Raw genomic sequence first — 13,676 nt, forward strand, 5'->3', positions numbered from 1 at the left:
TACCCTGAGGCCTCATTCAGGTATTCACTAGTTACGTTGTAAGGCTAAGATGAATCAGCATGTGGTGAGAGAGCTGAAGAGTTCAAGATAAGCATCCCAGAATGATAGATAAAAGTGCTGTTAGAAAAGGTGGTCTTTAGAGATATTGGGTACACAAGTTGGCCTCACTCTAAGGAAAGCCAATATATGAAAATGAGCTTCATTGTTTGTCTACGTTGTCACCTTGCCATGTCTCTCCAGACAAGCACCTTTTCAGCCCCAGTACTAGGAAATATTCCCCCAACCTCCATTCTGCAACCTAACTGCTTAGGTCCGGATCATGCAGGTTGAGAAAGTGTGATTTATTATAAAGTATACCTTTATGTCTCTACACTTGAAAGGGCGTTTTTTATTACACTTTTTGAAGGTGCTTCACCATAAAGCTTTTTATTTTATTTCAAAATATTTGAAAATATATTTTGATCCCAACTTCCAGGACCCTTCAGCTCTGATTAAGGAGTGCTCTGTTGTCTGAGAAGGAAAGCTAGGAGGAGTGTTACTTCCATTCTCCACCTTACCAGGCTAATGGCATGATATTCACAAAGTGAGATTCCTAAAAAGGGAGAGGCAGAAGAAATCAATAATAAGTAGTAACTTCAAATATTGAAAAAACTTCATCTCATCTAAATGCATAAGAAAAGTACAGATGTTTCCTTAATATATGCAGTCCTATGCAAATGATTATGTAAATTAAACAAAAACTTGGGACTGGCAAATTCCCAAGTTTGCAAGACTTACTTATGTTAACCTAGTATTCGTCATAGAAACAAGGGTAAGGATTGTTGTTTACATCTCCTTCACTTAGATGTGAGAGGAGGCAAGACTGAAGGATATGCTACCTTAATAAAGTGAAGACACTCAAATCCGGGGATATGCTAGATAGATGGTTAGATGAACAGATAGACAGTTTTCACTTTAAAAATGTCAGCCAACTCATTCATCATGCTCAGTTGGTTGTGGGCAGCAATGGGACTAGAAATGGAAATGAATCTGAGTTGGAGTGAATTTTGATGAAGGCCTAGTTCATGCAAGAAACATTTTTTTCTTTTTTACATCCTCAGCTCACAAATTCCCAGAGGAATGGAGAACTTTACAGACAGTTACACGGGAAGACTAAAGACCTAGTGTAACGGGCTATATCACATCTTCATGCACTGGACCTTTCACAAGGAAAGACATAAAGATGTATGTTATCAAGGATCGCTCTTTCCTACCCTGCATGATCTGGGTCTTTAGTGGACCTCATAAATCAGGTTTCTTAGGTTTCCAACTATAGATAGTTAGTAACAAACTATAGATAGGCTTCTAATTGTCTATAGCTAGATAGATGAATGAGCTGGCTAACATTTTGAAGGTGAAAACTATCTATCTATAGTTAAAAACCTAAGAAACTGGGGCTGGTGACAGTGTAGACAGTGAGGGATAGAAGAGAATTTTTCTCTTCTGTCTGTCTCCTTTAGACCTCAGTCTAGAAATATGAGTAGGTAAAGGTTTCAGAGAGGCTTGGCAGTCTTTGAATCTGGTAGCTCACTAAGTCCAGCATGCTAGTCATTACAGCACTTCCTCTGTGCCCATTTCTGTGCTAAGCTCCATAGAGGATACAATAAAGTAAAGGCCACAGTCCTATACACAAAAAAATGGGCTTTCCTTTGTGTAATAAAACATCCATACGTACAACAGTTTGTCCACAGTAACGTATGTTAATTCTTCAAATTGTGTGGTAGAGACCTTGAAGCATAACAAATAGTAACTGCTCAATTACTAGTCTAATTCCACAAATATTTATTGAGAATCCCACTATATTTGAGGTACTGAACAAGACAGTTCCTAAAATTGTCTGGGGAGACAATTAAGTGTACAGTAACAATACAGTATTTGATACTTTCATATGCTAGGAGTTTTCAACTTATACAACTGGTGGAAGGGCAAACAGGTTTAGCCTGTTTGGAAAACTGTTCTGTAGTTTCTAAGAAAGTTAAACACACCCTATAACCCAGCAATTCTACTCCTAGGCATATACACCCTAGACAAATGCAAACGTGTCCACCAAAATATTTGCACACAAATGTTCACAGCCACATTCTTCATAACAGCCAACATGGTGGAAACAACCAAACATCCATCAACAGGTGAATGGATAAACAAATTGTGGGACATTCATCCAATAGAATACTATATAACAGTAAAAAGTGAACTATGCACACACACGACAACATGGATAAATATAAAACCTGTTGAGTCAAAGAAGCCAGACTCATTTGTGTCTATACAATTTCATTTATATGAGCAGACAAAAAGAATCGACGATTATAGAAATTGGAATAGTGGTGATCTCTCAGGGAGAGGTCTGTACTGGGAAGGTTTAAAGACAGCCTTCTGGCTGTGCGCAGTGGCTCACGCCTGTAATCCCAGCACTCTGGGAAGCTGAGGTGGGCAGATCACGAGGTCAGGAGTCCGAGACCAGCCTGGCCAACACAGTGAAACCCCATCTCTATTAAAAATACAAAAAATTAGCCTGCCGTGGTGGTGGGTGCCTGTAATCACCACTACTCAGGAGGCTGAGGCAGGAGAATTGCTTGAACCCAGGAGGCGGAGGTTGCAGTGAGCCGAGATCACGCCATTGCACTCCAGCCTGGGCAACAGTGCGAGACTCCATCTCAAAAAAAAAAAAAAAGAAAGAAAGAAAAAAGAAAAAAAGGCTGGGGGGAGCCTTCTGGGAGGCTGGAAATGGTGCTTTCATAGCTAAATACACATATAAACGTTCATTCAGTTGCACACTTAAAATAATATACTTTATGCATCTTATTGTAGTATGCTGTCTCTCAATTGAAAAGTAGAGGGAAAACCCCATTCAAGCTATTGAGCACACTTTAGCAATGTCTATCCAAACTTCAATGTATATAAACTTAGCTCAGAAATTCCACTTATAGCATTCTATCATAGCTCAACAATTCAAAAATTTATCAGCAAGGTTATTCAGTGCAACCCTGAAATAGTGAAAACTGGAAATAAGCTAAAGCTTTTCAGTATCAGAAGGGTTAAATAAATGTGGGCTATATATAGTATGGAATAATATGCAGCTAAGAAGAAGCTATACCAATTTGATTAATAATTCAAATATATCCACAATATATTTTTCTGCTATAAAGAAATTTGCATGACAGTACATGTAGCATGATAAAGTATGTGAAAACAAAACTTCGTGTGTGCGTGCATGTCCATAGTTATACAGAAAAAAGTAAGGACACATTCTTCATTGTTAATAGTGGTTTACCTCTGGGAAGAAGTATTGATGAGGCTTTCACTTTGTATTTTACATACTTTTGTATATTTTTAATTTTTATAGAGTATCTATAACTTTTGTAATTTAAAAGTTTAGTAATGATAAGAATATATGCAGTGTGATGAATTTCCCTGAGATGTAACAGTGAAAATGATCAAAGGGTGTTTGTTGAGAAAGATGATAAATTCAGTCTTGGACATCTGGTTTTGAGATGCCTGTGGGACACTCAGGTGGAGATGTCTAGAAGGGAGTTGGATATGTAAGTCTGGAGGAGAGAAGAGTGGTTAGGGATGGAGATGGAGATTTTGGCAATATCAATGGTAACTGAAGCCACCTTAGGAGTGAATGCGATTCCCAGGGGGAGTACACAGAGGAAGAATGGAAGTAAGTAGGCCCAGAAATGAGGAGCACTGAGGGCCAGGCATAGGCGGATCATCTTGCAAAGGACATCCTAAAGGAATGGTTGGAGATGTAGGAAGGAAACCAGAAATATGAGGTCCCATATAAGCCAAAGAAACTCTGGTGAGATCCAAGAGGTTGAGCAGTGAGGAAGGAGAAGAGGGCAATGTAGCTCTTTGAATAAATGTAGCCACTAAGTTGCAAAAGTTGGTGGAGGGGTGGAGGTCACTGGAAGAGACTGAGGTTGAGAAAGGTTTTTAAAATGTAGTATTAAGAGAGAGACGAACACATTTACATGGTTAAGGGAAGTAGCTAGCAGAAATATAAAGGTTGAAATATTGAGGGGGGACATAATTTAGCCAATAGAACAAGGAAGGAAGGGATAGGATCCACAGCACAGATGGAAGGATTCCTCTTAGACAGAAGGTGAAGCACCCCATTGTAACAGAAAGGATGGTGGCAGGGGTGGGTGTGGACGCAGGCAAATATATGGATTTGGTAATTAGGATTTAAGGGAGCTCTCATCTGATAGCTTCTATTTTCTCTATGAAGTAGGAGGTAAGGCAACCTGCTGAAAGTGAGAAGAGACTGATAAGATGGAGAAAGTTTAAAATAGCTGTTATAGAGAACAGGAGGAAGAGCTAAGTAGCAAAACAGAAAAATGTGTAGGTCTCCTTAAAGATCCACTTGAGATCAGAGACTATGGTCTGCATAATTTGGGGGGATTGTGTGGGATCATCCCCTGGGAGAGAGGGCAGAGGTGGAGCGTCTACACAGTGTCAGTATCCCTCATCAAATGGGTTAACTAATTCAAATAACTAGTCAATTCAGTGAAGAAAATATAGTAGCACAGTTACTTGACACAAGAGCCCAACTTCTGATTACTGCCCCAGTTGAAGCATTTGGATTTAATTCCATTACCCAAGGTTCTACAGCATGCTGGAGAAAAGGAAACCCTAACAGTAGCACTTCATCCTTCTAGTCACAGCTCAGAAGCAGCTCCCTATTCGCATCTTCACCTACAATACTTTTTAAAATGGAATGCTTCTCATTGCAGCATTATTTATGGTGACAGAAAGTTGAAGACAATCCGGCATCCATCACCAAGAGAGCGGAGAGACAAATGTGGTGGACACACATTCTCGAGTAGTTTGCAGCAATTGGAAATAAGAGATTAGTTGTACATAGAGAAACATGTATAGATTTTTTAAAACACAGTGCTGGGTTAAAAAAAAAAAAGAATAGCAAGAAGCAGAATAATATATATAACACAATACCACAATATGCAATTTACAGAAATTTCAAAAGACATTCATTCAAACTGATAATACACGTTTTGTAAGAACACATGCAAACAAAAATATCTTAATTAAGCAGAAGACAATAGTTGCTAATGAGGGAGGGAGGAGAATTTGAGTGAAGTGTGGGGATGACAGGGAATAAATAAATCAAGCAAGTTACCAATGACGATAAATGTGCCATGAGCTGAGTTTGATTAACTCAACCTCTGCACCTAAGGCACTAACTAAATAAAGAAATAAATAAATGAATTGAAATGCTTTTCTAATCTCTTGTACATTTTATTTCAAGCAACATCTTTATCTTCCACCCATAACAATTGGCCCACATAGGATCAGTGTTGGAGGACAGTGTGCAGGTTATCTAGGGCTGCCCCTCACCTCATTTGTGGGTTTTCTTTGCAACTTTATTGAGGTATAATTGATAAATCAAAATTGTATATATTCAAGGTATGCAATGTGATGTGTTGATATATGTATACATTGTAAAATGATCTCCACAATCAAGCCAATTAACATACCCGTCATCTTACACAGCTAACTTTTTTGTGTGGCGAGAATAGTTAAGATCTACTCTTAAAGTCTACTCTCTTATCAAATTTCAAGTATACAATATGGTATTCTTAACTATAGTCACCATGCTGTACAACAGATCCTCAGAACTGATTTATCTTATAACTGAAAATGTATATCCTTTAACCAACATCTCCCCATTTCTCCAACCCAGTCTACCCCTAGATTACCCCCAGGTAGCCACCCTTTTACTTGTTAGATCCTACATATAAGTGATATCATGCAATATTTGTCTTTCTGTGTCTGGCTCATTTCACTTACCTAAATATTAGTCTCCAGGTTCATCCGTGCTGTCACAAATGGCAGTTTTTTTTTCTTTTTAAGGCCTAATAATATCCCACTGTGTATATATACTAAGTTTTCTTTATCCATTTATCCGTTGATGAATGCTTAGGGTGATCCCATATCTTGGCTATTGTGAATGCTGCTGCAGTGAACATGGGAGTGCAGGTATCTCTTCAACATACTGATTTCATTTCTAGTGGATATATACCCAGCAGTGGAATTGCTGGATCATATGCCAGTTCTATTTTTTGTTTTTACCCCACCACTTATTTTATGAATGAGGAAACTGAGACCCTGAGAAGGAAAATGACCTGGCTAAAGTCACATATTTAGTTGCAAAGCCTGGACTAGACCCAGGTCTCCTGGGCATCTACTACTCTTTCCCCTGTGTACCATGCATACCCACTCACGGAAATTCTCATTGTTTTTGTGGTTGTGTCATTGTTGTTGTTTGCTTCTTAAATGAATTAAACTCTATTCTATGGTTTCTGCTTCATTCATTTTTTTTTTTTTTAATTTAGAAATAAAAGCAGGAAAAAGGTGTGTTGTCCTGCCTGGCCTACATGGCGGAAGGGTGGTTAAAGTCAGTAAAGCTTAACTGATGCCAAGGGTGCTCAACAACTTTTTAAACCTATGACATTGGCCAGGCCCAGTGGCTCATGCCTGTAATCCCAGCATTTTGGGAGGCTGAGGTGGGTTGACCACTTGAGGTCGGGAGTTCGAGACCAGCCTGGCCAACATGGTGAAACCTCGTCTCTACTAAAAATACAAAAAAAAGATTTAGCCAGACCTGGCGGCACATGCCTGTAACCCCAGCTACTCGGGAGGCTGAGGCAGGAGAATCGCTTGAACTCCGGTGGTGGAGGTTGCGGTGAGCCGAGATGGCACCACTGCACCCCAGCCTGGGTAACAGAGTGAGACTCCAACTCAAAAAAAAAAAAAAAAATCCAAAAAACAAAAACAAAAACAAAACCTATGACACAATGTTGAGTACTAGACTTTTTGTTATTACACTTCAATGGATTTTAAAAATCTAATAAGCAAGTCAGTAATAATAATAATAATGTTATCTCTATTGTACTCTAACAATGCCTCACAGGACCTGGCAAAGAATTACTGTTTATCAATATGCCTCAGCCTTGTGCCATAGTTCAAATAGAACAGTTGCTTAACCTAACCATACTCACTTATACGCCCATGAGGCAAGAGAACAGGCAGTCTTTCTGCATACCTGTGTGATAGTGTTCTGTTACATTTGATTTTTTAAAATTAAAAAAAACCCCACCAGTTTAAGAGCTTTAATGAGGTATAATTGATATACAAATAACTGCACATATTTAAGGTGTAAATGTGATGAATTGGAACATATGCACACACCTATTCGACCATCACCACAATCAAGGTAATAGACATATCCAATACCTGCCAAGTTTTTGTGTTCTTTCTTTTTTGTGGTAAGAACACATATCGTAAGATCTACCCACTTAAGATATTTTGAAGTGCACAATACCGTATTGGTAACTATAGGCACTATGTTATACAGCAGATCTCTAGAACATATTCATCTAGCATAACTGACATGTTATACCCATTGAACAACAAATCCCCAGTCCACCTCCCTGCCCCTGCCCCTGGATACTTATTTGATGTTGCTGCACACCTCTTCCCCCTTACATCGAGTTGAACGTCAGTGTATATTGTATTGAGTGACATGTTCAACTCAATATTCTCTCTGAGAGTCATCATAATACTTTGTATGCTTGGCTATAGCAAGAATATATTGCTTCCTTGGCTTCCAAGAAGGGCTCAGAGCACCCCTGCTGAGAACCACTGCTCCATGCTGCCATAGGATGAAGTTGTCAAGGGTATTGACTTTGGTATCAGAGAGGATGGAGTTTGAATACCAGACCTGTCACTGTGTAAGCAGCCTTTGGCAAGATACTTAAGCTTTCTAATTCAATCCCACAAACACGTATCGGATCTACTCTATGCTAAGTACTGTTCCAGGCGCTTAGGCAGTACAGTAGTGGACAGAATAGATAGAAATCCCTGCCTTTATGATGCTTATGTTCTAAGAGGGGGCGATAAATGACAAACAATTAACATAAATAAGTAGACTATGATGTGCTAGGAGGTGATAAGTGTCACAGATTAAAGAAAAGGTCAAGCGGGGTCTTCAGACATGGGAATGCTGGGGAGAGGGTACAGACTGCAAAATCAAACAGGGTGGTCAGGGTATGCCTTGCTGAGAAGGTGACACCTAAGCACAGAATGAAAGGGAACTAGCCACATGGCTATCTGTGATAGGTAGAAGCAGTACTGATGAGATCAAGCAATGGGGAGGTAGCAGAGGATGTGGTGAGGAATGGTTGACTTGCCGATTTTTGAAGGTGGATTCATCCTAATTTCATGATAGATTGTGTACGGTGAATGAAAAAGAAAGATGTCAAGAATATCCACAAGGATTAAGATACTACCTATATCTGAAAAAGGGTATAGTTTGGAGAAGGTTTTCTTTTGTTCTTACTCTTTTAAAAAACTGTAAATTGGCAAATTATAATTGTTATATTTATGGGGCACAAAGTGATGTTATGATATATGCATAAAATTATTTCTTACATTTTCATTATGGGGAAAGATCAGGAGCAGTGTTTTGGACATACCAAGATGCCTATTTGAAATCCTCATGGAGGCCAGGTGTGGTGGCTCACACCTGTAACCCCAGCACTTTGGGAGGCCAAGGCAGGCAGACCACTTGAGGTCAGTTCAAGACCAACGTGGCCAACATGGCGAAATCCCATCTCTACTGAAAATACAAAAATTAGCTAGGCATGAGCTAGGCGTGGTGGTGCACACCTGTAATCCCAGCTAGTCCGGAGGCTGAGGCACGAGAATCTCTTGAACCCAGGAGGCGGAGGTTGCAGTGAGCCGAGATCATGCCACTGCACTCCAGTCTAGGTGACAGAGTAAAGACTCTGTCTCAAAAAATAAAATAAAATAAAATAAAATAAAAAATAAAATAAAGAAATTCAAGTGGAGATGATATTGAGTAGCAAGTTGGATACACAAGTCTGAAGTTCGAGGGAAAAGTTCAAGCTGGAGATATAAATTTGGGAGTCATAGGTATAGAGATGGCCTACAAAGTCATGAGCTCAGATGAGACCACCTGGGAAGTAATAGAGATAGAGAAGAAATCCAGTGACTGAGTCCCGAGGCCCCACAATATTAAGAAGTCAGAGAAGAGGCACAACTGGCAAAGGAGACTAAGGAGTGTTTGGTGAAGTTAGAGGAAAATCAAGAGATTATGATGTCCTGGAAACTAAGTGAAGAAAGCATATTAAGGAGGAGGGAGTAATCCACTGTCTTAAATGCTGCTTCTGGGTCAAGGAAGATTATTACCCCCAAGCACTTAGAACAGCACCTGACATATAGCAGCCCTCATAAATGTTTGTTGGATAAAATTAAGAAATGTAAATATCTTGCCAAAAGTTAGGTACATAGTGACAGGTCTGGCATTCAAACTCCAGCCTCTCTCATACCAAAGCCCATGCCCTTGATGACTCCATCATCTGGCAGCATGGAGCAGTGGTTCTCAGTAGGGGTGCCCTGAGCCCTTCTTGGAAGCCGACTTACAGATTGAGAATGAGGAGGTTATTGGTGACTTAACCGGAGCAGTTTTTATGGACTAGTACAGGCAAGAGCCTAACTAGAGTGGGTCTAAGAAAGAATTGGAGACAGAGTAGAGATAATGCTTTAGTAATGTTTGCTGTGAATAAGAACAAAGAAATGGGGTAATAACTGGTGGATGAAGCCTCAATTGTCTCCTACATAAAAAATGTATTGGTAGGATTGCTTATCTCTTAGGATTACTAAAAGAATTAAGAAGAGAGTCAATAAAAAGTTTTTGAATACTGTGCTAATACATGTATCATATCTATCACATAGTAGGCACTCAATATATGGTAGCCATTATTTTAATAATGTTTATGATAGAATTAAAAGCATATTCTGATACCATTTAAAACCATACAGATTTTCATGTCTCAGACAAAGAGATGAGTCATTGTGTGGGGGAGCAAAACAAATCACAGAATAAGTTTTGCTGTAGTGCACATCAAACCACTTCTCACACGATGACCTCCGAAGAACACATCTGCTGAGCTTTCTTCGCATTTGTGTTCCCTAGGATGCAGTAATTATATGTAACTACCAGAGGCCTAGGGAAAAAAAACTTCTTTCAAAAACACAATCTTCTCTCAAAATGAGACAAGCATCTCCATGAACAAGCATATCTCTTGAATGTGACAGGGCCATAAAGTTTCCTTTTCTGTTTCTTGTATACACATTTTTTTTTCTCTCTCATTCCTCTAATTGCCAAGTTAAATGTCATAGAAGTAAACTGACATGCGAGAATTTTCTCCTGCCCAAACCAATCTCCTTAAATCTTTTATAGATGGTGAACAAACAATATTACATAAGCTACAAGTTATGAAAACTGAGCAAACTTAAGGAGAGTTTAGTTGTGAAACAAAACTTAAAATGAAGTTATTCTGACAAGTATATATTGATATGCATAGTTGTTAGGGTGCCATATGTTAATCAGGTGTCAGTGGTAAGAGGCTGGCATGAGAAACTGGAATTATTCTTTTACACAACTGAGCCTGATTGCGTCCCTCCTCTTTGTTAATTATTCAAGGGCTAATATTTCTATTGACAAAGATGTTTTCCAAACAACACATTCTTAAAAATAAAATTTATTTCAATAGCTTTTGGGGTACAAATGGATTTGATTACATGGATAAATTGTATAGTGGTGAAGTCTGAGATTTTAGTGCATTTGTCATCCAAGTAGTGTACATTGTACCCAATGTATAGTTTTTTTATCCTTCATCCTGCTCTCACCCTTCCCCCTTCTGAGTCTCCAAAATCCATTATACCATTCTGTATGCCTTTGTGTACCCATAGCTTAGCTCCCACTTATAAGTGAGAACATACAGTATTTGGTTTTCCATTCCTGTGTTACTTCACTTAGAATAATGACCTCCAGCTCCATCTAAGTTGCTGCAAAAGACATTATTTCATTCTTTTTTATGGCTGAGTAGTATTCTATGGTGTATATGTATATATATACACACCACATTTTCTTTATATACTCGTCAGTCAAGGGCACTTGTGTTGGTTCCATATCTTAGCAATCATAAATTGTGCTGCTATAAACATATATGTGCATGTGTCTTTTTCATATAATGACCTATTTTCCTTTGGGTAGATACCCAGTAGTGGAGTTTGTTGGGTCAAATAGTAGATCTACTTTTAGTTCTTCAAGAAATCCTCATACTGTTTTCCATAGAGTTTGTGCTAATTTACATTCCCATCAGCGGTGTATAAGCGTCCCCTTTTCCCCACATCCACAGTAACATCTTTGGGTTTTGACTTTTTAATAATGGCCATTCTTGTGGGAAAAAGGTGGTATCTCACTGTGGTTTTAATTTGCATTTCCCTGATGATTAGTGATGTTGAGCATTTTTCATATGTTTGTTGGCCATTTGTATATCTACTTTTGAGAAATGTCTATTCATGTCATTTGTTAACTTTTTGATGAGTTTTTTTTCTTGCTGATTTGTTTGAGAAAAACAACACTTTCTATTCTGCTTGTTTCTTTGCTTATTTGTTAATTCCTTCCTGCTTCAAAGGAAAGGTGTCCTTCCTTTCTAAGACACATCCTTACCTCACCTCCCCAGGGACCTACCTCCATTAATGCCATTTTTTTCTCCCATCACCCAAATCTGTCCTGCTCTGGTCAGCATGCCCAAGCTTTTGGCATACTAAAAGTCCTTGCTGAGAATCTGTCTCCTCCTCAAGACACCAACTCATTTTTCTTTCTTCTATCACCAAACCCCTCGTCGTCTCCAGTGTTTCATTTTGCAGCCATTCTTTGTTTTCCTAAAACCAGATCTTTCCTCCCCTGTGCCACTGAAAGTGCTCTGGTGAAGATCACCAAGGACCTAGTAACTGACTAATCTGCTGATTTCCTTTCAGCCTTTATCCTCTGCAATCTCTTGTAGCATCCCAAACTGTTGACAACCCACTCCATCCTGAACTCTGTCCTTTCTCAGCTTTCTTGATACCACTCTGTCCTGGCTCTTGTTGGCCTTTCCCAGGGTCCGCTTCTCAGTCTTCTCCTCTCCTTTCTCTGTGTTCTCCCTGGGAGACGTAATTCACTTCTGTGGCTTTCAGTATAATATGCTCATAATTTCCACATCTATATCTCCATCCCAAACCCCTCCACTGAACTCCAGCCCTATATTTCCAACTCCTATTGAACATCAGCACCTATATTATTCATAAGCACCTCCAACTCAACATGTTCATATTCAAACTAATTATCTTCATCCCCTCAGCCCCAGCCAGTGCCCAAACTAGAGATCTGGGAGTCATTCTCAATTCTCCCCAATCTCTGGCCACCCATGTTTAATTTGTTCCTCAATTCTGAAATACCTCTGAAATCCTTCCTTTCCTCTTCTCCATGTTCCATGGACTTGGTTCAGGACCTCTGCATCTTTTATATGAAATCTCCCCTCCCCTTCCCGGCCCCTACCACTTGTACTGATTTTAACCACACTGAGCTCCTTAGCCTTCCCTGAATGCCCAGTAACTTTTTTTACACTAAAGAACAGAGTCTAACCTACTTTTCTGAAATGTATTTCTTATATTGCAGAAAATGTCATCTGCATTCAACTTAGAGTATATGCAGACTCCCAGCCAATTATGTGCTATGACTGAATATTCAGTGCATGGAGGCTCTGGGGCAGATGGGTTACAATGTACTTTGTTGCACTAACAGGGCCCAGATGAGCCTTTTCAGGTACCTGGCTCACCTCTTGTGACCCCCTCCCTCTGCCCCTCTTTGGAAGTATTATGCAGATTATATAAGAGGGAGACTAATGACTGGATTTCATTTGGGGAACTCTTGTCTTGTTCTGTGCAATGGAAATTTGTAAAAAGAAAATGTCCATTCTCTTGCCCAAAGCAAAATGGAACCCCACGGTGAGCTGGAGAAAGCAGGCTTAATTCCCTGGCAGCAGCCTTTCCCGGTGCCCTCCACTCGCCCTATTTGGAGAGAATAGATCTGATTGCAGGCTCTCTCAGCTCATTGTTAAGAATTATTTAGATTTAACAAAAGTGTATTTTTTTTACAGTCTCTGTCTCATTGTTACATTTTTCTTTCAGACAAGAAACCCTAGCACAATACACTATTTCTTAGCTCTTTCCCTCATTTCTCCAGCCAGATCACAACTGTAGATCTTAACCACGTAATTCCCAGGAGATTATAAGGTCTTTTCACCTCCCATGGTAGTCTGTGGGACTCCTCTTTCCAAAGCCGTTCATTCACTTTTTTTTTTTTTTTCCAGTCAGTCTGTCAGTTCATCAGTGAGTTAGCAAGGATTAACAGCTGTGCATTGGCCACTATGGTAGTCCCTGAGACAGGCGAAGGGGAGGGAGATATAAATGAAACCAGACCCCCTTTAAAAGGTCCACAATTCACTGAGGGAGATAGACACCTCTGCCTGGAGAGACAATGCTTGTCCTCTGTGTGGGCAATTCCTCATCTTTCAACACCTAACTCAAATATCATAGGCAGAGTTGTTTGCTGCTACTCTGTGCTCCCCCAGGTGTTTTGTGTACATCTTCATTGGCGTGCTTGCTGCGTTGGATTGAATGTTCTCTGTTATCTCTAGACAGTGACCTCCTTGAGAACAGGGACTGTGACATACTGAGCTTTAGATGTGTCGGGTTTA

This window comes from Theropithecus gelada, chromosome X (genome assembly GCF_003255815.1).
Source record: "Theropithecus gelada isolate Dixy chromosome X, Tgel_1.0, whole genome shotgun sequence".
NCBI classification, from domain to species: Eukaryota; Metazoa; Chordata; class Mammalia; order Primates; family Cercopithecidae; genus Theropithecus; species Theropithecus gelada.